This window comes from Vicia villosa, unplaced genomic scaffold (genome assembly GCF_029867415.1).
Source record: "Vicia villosa cultivar HV-30 ecotype Madison, WI unplaced genomic scaffold, Vvil1.0 ctg.002973F_1_1, whole genome shotgun sequence".
NCBI lineage: Eukaryota > Viridiplantae > Streptophyta > Magnoliopsida > Fabales > Fabaceae > Vicia > Vicia villosa.
The window spans coordinates 100,210-108,978 of record NW_026706079.1 but is presented as its reverse complement, the minus strand read 5'-3'; positions in this window follow the sequence as shown (position 1 = coordinate 108,978).

Sequence of the window (8,769 nt, the reverse complement as noted above, 5' to 3'; positions counted from 1 at the left end):
CTCAACAACCAAATCAGTAATAACAAGGAGGCATGCACCCGCCATAGAAAATAAGAGAAAATAAATTTTAAGCAAATCCTAAACAAAAGCCTAACAAGATTAAATTGTTGTTTTTTTTTTTGTAACATTTTTATCAAAGAATTAGAATGAAACTAGGTAACAAAGCATCTAAATTTTAACAAGAAAATAATACATGTTTTTGGTTGTTTTTTATCAATGCAAGAAAGCTAATCAAACATCATATTTTTTCATGGCATTTTACAAAGAATTAAAACTAAACTATGTAACAAAACAAATAAATTCTAACAAGCAAAAGATATTACATGTTTTTGTATTGCATTTTTATATGGAAATAATAGAACAAAACTATGTAACAAAACAATTAAATCCTAACAAGGAAAAGATTACATGTTTTTATCATTTTTATCATGCCAAAATCTATCAAAATTCAAAGATTTATTATGCTAAAAACAATAGGAAACAAACTAATAAGAGAAAACTAGTTTAACATGAAATATTATGTATACAGGGGTGAAATGCTAGAAATAGGGGTCTATACAGCATTTTGGGCGCTAAGGCCCATCCAGAGTTGGCCCAAGGTGATATTCTTTTTTGTTTTAGCTTCTCTTATGGCCAAAAAACGGATGATTGGGCTCTCAAGGGGGTGAGGCGCAGCATTTTGTATGGCAAGACCCAAAGGAACTTTTCTGATCTTTGTTCAATTCAAAATCCAACAATAACTAAAATCTAATTATTCACATTAAACTCAGTTAAGAATCCATTACTACAATTAAACCAGTTCAATTCTAATTAATATGGTCAATTAAAACTAAAAACAAGGATTAATAAGAAAGGGATTAGGGTTAACTTGTTGTGGCTATTCAGCTTGCTTTGGACCGATTTCCTCCTTCTTCCTCTCGCGAACAACACAGCGGCGCGGTGAGTCTCGGCTCCTCCGATTCGATTCTCCGGCCACCGTGATCTCCTCTCCTCACTCTCGATCGCCTCTCACTCGTTCCAACCTCTCCCGTTCTCTCCCGATCTCGCTCTCGAACTCTCGCATCTCTCTGCCTCTCACATCTCTCCATCTCAAACTCGTTTTGTTCTCGAATCGATTAGTAAACATGTTCAATCTTTCTCCTCCTTTTACTCTTTTTTTTCTGATCTTGATATGATGTTGTTGTTGTGCAGAGCGATGATGATGTTGATTGTAATGCGTCGAAGCTTGAACCAAAACGCTGTCGTATGGTGAAGGATTCAATTGAAGAAAGTGTGGATGATTGATGATGATGAACGTGATGCGATTCTGATTGAAGATTATAGATGCTCGAATCTGCAGGTTTGTGATTCGGTTTCCTCTTTCAATTCAGTTTTCCACTTGTGCGCGTTTGTGATGATAAAGATGCTTGATGAAGATTATGCAGGGGACATTATTGAAGATGAATAATCAAGATCCAGTTATGGAGAGTTTGTGAATCTTTTTCTGAGTTGAGGTTCGGTGAATCGGTTATGGTGATTTTGTTAAGATTGAAGAGTTTGGTTGAGAGAAAGGTTATGGTGAAGAGTTTGAAGGTGATTGAAGTTATGGTGAGGTTCTTGGCGAGAGAGAGAGGTTCTCTCAAGGATCGATGAAGAGATGATGAAGATTCAAGAGTGGAGAAAATTGAGATTCCCTTAGAGTGTGTTTGGATGAGGTAATTAGAAATTTTAAAGTAATTTAAAAATCAAAGCAATTCAAATGATTCAATTCAAATCCATTCGTTTTTAAATTGTTTTGTTTGGATGGAGTATTAAGATATTTCATTGTTAGATTTTTGGTGTCATTTTGTATAAAATTTAAATTTTTTGGACCAAATTAAAAAATGAAAAAGTAGGGACTAATTTGTAATTTTTAAAAATTTGAAGGACCAAATTGTAAAATTTAAAAATTATTAAGGACCAATTTGCAATTTTTTAAAAAATTTTGGGGTCAATTTTATAATTTTCAAAAATATGAGGACCAATTTGTAAATTTTGAAGAAATAATAATAACAAATACATTCTATGGAACATGAGAGGAATTTCAAATTCTTTGGTTTTTGGTGTCATTTCAAAATGATTAAATTTAACTTAGGATGAAATACTCCATAAATTTCCATCATTTTAACAATTCTTCATTTTTGTATCCAAACAATGAATTTTGGTCAAATCATTTTAAATTCCCTCAAAACATTACTTTCCCTCATTAAAATGCTCCATCCAAACACACTCTTAGAGTTTTTTCTGTTGAATTGAAGGATGAAGAACGATGAAGGTGGAGAAAATCGAGAGAGTTTGTTACATTCTGTTACACTCTCTTCTCCTTTTTTCTGATATATATTTTTTTTCAATTTTCTCTCTGATTTTTGTTATATGTTCTTGGCCGAGTTTCTTTCAATTGAACCGGTTTGGGCTGTTATTGCAGGGTGCGGTTTCGGTTCGGGATCGTTTTTTTTTATGCAGTAAGGTGCTGCTTTGTTAATGAATGACCGACTCGGTTTTATGAATGCTAGCTTGGTGTCATGGTCTCTTGCAGAATTCTGCTTTGTTGTAATTTTTTGTAATGAATCATGATGAATTGTATATTTGAACATGGACTTGGAATATTTGTAATGGAAATGCTTGATTGTAATTTGGGCTTTTGTAATTTGACTTTTGTAATGGATATTGGAATTTTGTAATTGTGATGAATGAACTTAAATCCAACTCTTGAACATTTTCTGATTTCCATAAGGGCATTGCAACAACAACACACTTAACCCACAATCCTTAAAAAGAGTCATTTCTCAATAGCTTGAATTAAATTCTTGATGAACGAAAATGTCTTGAACAAAATTTGAGCAATAGAATCAATTAGATCATCACATCGAATTCACCCTCGAATCAATAGCACCCTAATTCAACATCACTTCCTTAATTCAAACCAAACTTGTACAATAAGCCACCAGTAAATTGGAAGTATAATGAGGCCTTGAACACCATGCTCTCCTTAAGCTCATAACCTTGTACCATGACTTCTTCTTTTGCAATTCACCTCACAAGCATGTTGACTTAATGATCTCGAAACAAATGGGAACTCTTTAATTTTCCTTGATTTTTGAACGACGAAATAAACGTCGTTAATAACTTATAGCACAGAGAAAGAGGGCAAATTTTGGGGTGCAACAGCTGCCCCTATTCAAACTTCTTGAACCAGACGAGTGAGAAATGAAAGTTTCGAACTGTTGAGGTGGAAGGAGGTTGAATACCAGAATGAACTCAAAAATTTGCACTCTTGATCAATAGAAGATTCCATCTTGCAATAAGAAGGAATGTACCACCCCGCAAGCAGGGAGAAAAAACTTCGATTGACCTGAATAATAAATATGCTCCAACTTGTGAAAAAGGAGGAACGGGCACCCACAGGCAGGGGAAAACACTTCAAATGATCTAGGTATCAAGAGAAGGAACATCTCGGCTGATCTGAGTATCAGGCGTAGCAGATGTCTCCGAACTTGCATCGGGATAGATGTCTTAAGTCGATCTGGGAATCGAGGGAGATACATCGGTTGAATCGGACATCAACGGGTAACAGGTATCTCTGATCTGGGAATCATGATCTGGGAATCTGGGCAGACATCTCTTCTGATGCAATAAAATCATCAGGTAGATATTCCAACTAATCTGGGAATTAGCGGCTAGCTCCTTCGTAAGACCACGGGGATCCGGAGGCGGTTCCTTCAACTGAACTGGAAATCAGGATAGGAACAATATCTCTTCCGAACTGTGTACGCCGGGGAAAGAATGCCTTTAAACTGATCTGGACATGATGCCAGAAAATAAGTAGGACAATCTTCATCTGAATGAAAAAGTCAATCAGGCAAACATCTCCATCTGATCTGATGATATCAGTGGCTTGCTCCTTCGTAAGACCACGGGGATCCGGAGGCGGTTCCTTCAACTAATCTGAATCTGAATATTAGGATAGGAACAGATGTTTCTTCCGAACTGTGTACGCCGGGTAAAGAAAACGTCCTCAACTGATAGTAAGGTATCGGGACTGGGCAAACGAGTTTCTTCTTCTGAACGAACTAAATCGTCAGGGAGTAGATATTTCCAACTGATCTGATGTATCAGAGGGCTTGCTCCTTCGGAAGATCTTGGGAGATCCGGAGGCGGTTCCTTCAACTGAGCTGGATATCAGGATAGGAACAAATATCTTCCACCGATCTGGGGGCATCGGGAATAGGAATGTCTTTGAACTGATCTGAGCTATGCCAGAAAATAAGTAGAACAATCCTCTTCTGATTCAAAACATCAGGATAAGCGCCTGTAATGACTAGGCGAATATTGCTCTCTAGGGAGCATTTGAATCTGGATAACTTTCCTGCAGAAAGAAACAGATATGATATGATTTATGCATGATGCATGTATGAATGTGTATGGAATAACGTTCCCGGGAAGGAAGACGATATACGCTTTTGAGAATGCAATGCAAATGATGCATGATTCGAACGTTGCTTAGGGATACAACGGAGGAGCACTGAATTGCTGAAGAAGTCCTGGAGAGATTATAGAACTCTGCGGGGAGGACAAGATGAGTGACTAGAAGTCACAAACTGCGAGCTGGCAAAGATGGATCAAAAATCTGCTGGAGACGATCAAATCTGGATTCGAGCTCTGCTTGGGGAATAAATCTTGCTTGAAGATAAGAACATCCCACTTAACTGCTTGGGGAAGACCCTGGCAACTTCATTGGAGAAGCAAATTCTCGACACCCTGGGGGTGTGGAGATAAGGACCAGTCATGGAGATAACTCTGATGGGGAGTGACCGCTTGCTGGTGTATGATGCATTCCGCTGGGGAAATCCTTGAAGGAAACAGATTCTGCTGAGGATGCAAGTGAATTTCTGCTGAGGAAGGACTTCGTGGGGAAGATGAACACTTTTGCATAATGGTCCACTGAGAAGATAAGAAATCCGCTGGGGATAAGGAACTTAGCATAAGAACCTTTTGTTGAGACAACTCCACTGGGGAATAAGATGACTCTTTTGGGGACAACAGGTCAATCTGTTGAGAGAGAAGCGCTCTACTGGGGAAAATGAGGCATTCGGGCAAGGAACCTCATTAAGAGCTTGCTGGGGGAATCAGATACCATTCAATCGTGATTCAACTGGGGAGAAAACATTCCATCGGGGAATAAGGCTTCTGGAGCATGGAGAATGCGTCGAGATGTGCTTTGCTGAGGAGATGAGAATCTTGGAACAAAGAAAGCCTTATCTGAATGCACTCGGCTGGGGAATGAGAATCTCTCACTTGGCTAGATCCGCCAATGCACTGACACGATGCACTCAAAAGGATGTACCCATAACGGGAAAATGCAAGAGCAAACAGGTTGTCAGACATATGAGCTTTGAAACTTTCCATACAGGTGTTGGATTCGATGGGTTGATAGGCAAGAAGGGATTAGAATACCAAACAAGTATCGGTCGGAGTATCAAACAGGCATTGACTTTCCGAGAGAGTGCCACCAGGAAGTGGGCTCGAGAGGTCAATCAAGTGTTGACTTCAAAAGGACCAAATAGGCATTGGCTTTCATAGTGTTCTGAATATTCGTATTGATTGTAAAGATGCCAACAAGTAACGGGCTTATAGACACATTGGGGTGTATATGACAATTATCCGCAATTGTTGGAAATCCACGACACGAGGGTCGGAAAGGAGATAAACTCACGACTCGAGGGTCGGAAAGGAGATAAACTCACGACTCGAGGGTCGGAAAGGAGATAAACTCACGACACGAGGGTCGGAAAGGAGATAAACTCACGACTCGAGGGTCGGAAAGGAGATAAACTCACGACACGAGGGTCGGAAAGAAGATAAACTCACGACTCGAGGGTCGGAAAGAAGATAAACTCACGACTCGAGGGTCGGAAAGAAGATAAACTCACGACTCGAGGGTCGGAAAGGAGATAAACTCACGACTCGAGGGTCGGAAAGGAGATAAACTCACGACACGAGGGTCGGAAAGGAAGGGAATCACAACACGAGGGTTGGAAACTCACGACTCGAGGGTCGGAAAGCAAAGGACTTTGATGTCTACATGACATGACTCTAGTTGAGGGATACCGATAACCAACGGTTGCAACCTCTGGAAGAGATTTGAAAATTGCACTGAAATGCAAAGAGATGCCACCAAAGATTGGACTTTCAGCCTCGGATCATTGAGGATGACGACCCTGATAGTTCTCAAGTTCATAAGTTGTTTAGCTCACACCTGAACTTAAAACTGAACACCTCCTGATGAGGAAAGAATGCCAATGCATAGTGTCTTGTCCCAACCTGTAAGGACTTAAAAGATATTAGTCTTGTAAGGACTTCTTGATATTCGTGTTATCATAGCCAACTTGCCCTAGTATCATGAACTTCGGAACCATGCCCTGATTGACATGTATTGGAGGTAGCTTTGATTGTGCTTGGGTGAATGCCCCTGATTGCTTAGCACTTTGAGAGATTCTTTGAATCTTGACCTGATTGCCTCAGATTGATTGAAAACTTACTCGATAGAGTATTAAACTACTTTTGTGTCCCTGAGGGTGATCAGACTTGAGATATTGCTGCCTCTGCTCAGCGGAGTTCGGAAGACAACTTGTCCTTCAGGAGGATAAAACTGTTCATCTGAAGTTCATGATGGAAACTTTCTTGATGTTAAGCACTTGTTCACATGCAAAGAATGTTTATTATGAGAAATATAATTCTAATGCAAAGAGTATGTTTGTCTCGAAGTTTAAAGAAACTTTTTGAAAGGATGTCGTAACATCAATTTTTTGTAAAAGAAAGAAAGTGTGATACCAACTCAAGCGTTTAGCGGATCTCCTAGGAGTCAGCTTACCGTGTTCTCGTGTATAGTTTGCTTTCGAATTAACCCTGCTTCAGTTAGGACTTTTCAGGGTTGTAACGTGGCCAGGTTCACGGTTTTTTAGAAAAAAAGGATTTTTAGGCTCAAAATATTTAGTGCCCACCCCCTTCGTGATGTTCTCCAGACCTAAGTTCAGTTAACATGACATGAGCATTCACCTTTCAATAGGAACTTGAGATAGTTGAGGAATTGATGAGGTCTTCCGGATGCGGCGGCCACTTCACCTTTCTTGATCCCCTGATTTAACATCACACGACTTTGTCCTTGATTAACAATTTCATTATCATTTCCTCTTTTTTCCTTTTTTCTTTCTCTTTTTTTTTCTTTCTCTTTTTTCCTTTTTTTCTTTCTTTCTTTCTTTCCCTTTTTTTTCTTTCCTTTTTTTTTGACAAGTCGTGTGATCCCGCACTACCTCTGATTTGTTTGAAGTGATTGTGACTGCCTGAATTCTTGGTAGATGAAGAATTACCATTGTGGTATCCTCATCGTTTAACCTTATGATATGAGGGATAACCACCGCGACTCTGATGTTGATCTCAACCTCTAGAGGCGAGGAATAATTTTGATGTCTCAACCTCCTGAGGTGAGGGATAACCGTTGTGGTTTTGACGTTTCGTCCTCAACCTTTTGAAAGATATCCATTGTTGTATCCTTAGATGTGCACACTCCTGATGAATTTTGAATGCTCAACCAGGTTAATTGAACACTACCCGGCCCCTGGGTTAAAAATAAGGGTTTTTTAATAGAAAAGAAACTCCTACTTCGAAGGCTCAGAGGGGTTAACGAAGGTTTCACTCCCTTATATCTCCAGTGTTTGGGAATTTGAAACAATGCCTGTACATCATCAACAGGGTTCTACTCAAAAGCATACCATTTGAGGTTATTAGTATTATGTTCATCATTCTCCCTTCGGAGTTATCATGCTTTATTAACAAGAGTTGAGTATCACAAAAAGCATATAAAAACATATAAGAGCAAAAGCGAATGAATTTTTTCAAGACAAACATATCAAATGCATTATGATTATAGTTCAAAAACAAACAAGTTTTACATGCAATCAGTACTGAACAAAACAAGAAAGCTTAAACATGAACATGCATGATGAATTAAGAATTGCCAATGTTGAGGAAATCCTCTCCGTATGGACTTGTTGCTTCAGAAGATCCGATGAGATAGAAGAGAACTTCAATTCTGGCCCTCAAGTGCGAATGTGATAGCTTTTGAGTCAATCAAGTCTTGTACTTTGTCTCTGAATGACTGACAACCTTCAATCAGAAAACCAAATGCCCCAGCATGGAAAACACACCAAGCACTAGGTCAGAACACTTTAGATCACTTCCTGGAAGAAGATTTCGGCGAGGCCATACAGAAGTTGCAAGTGTCAAGCTTTTAGGGATTTGAGCCATGCAAGTGGTGCACAAACTCAAGATACAAGGCGTCTTGCTTATCCCTCGGTCGGGAGCCCTAAATACAGCGACTGGAGACTTTGTGAATGCTTTAGGGATTTGAGCTGCCAATGATGCGAACTCAAGAACTCGGAGTCTTGCTTATCCCTCGGCCGGGAGCCCTAAATATAGCTTCTGAAATAGAAAACACCATCATGAATGGAGGAAATTTGTATTACCATCAGCGAACTACAATAACCTCTGACGCTTGGCTATCAAATTCATTACTTGGAACACACAATAGCTGTTAGGAAGTAAGCCTTTGATAGTACAAGTTGCAAGTGATTCTCATGAGTTACTCCTCGAGGAAGAACAAACATTCTACTTGCGAAAGATGAAATGGGATCAGCCAGTGGAAACCATTATGAATAAACTCAAACATCTTTGCATTGAGCAAGTCCTGGACTT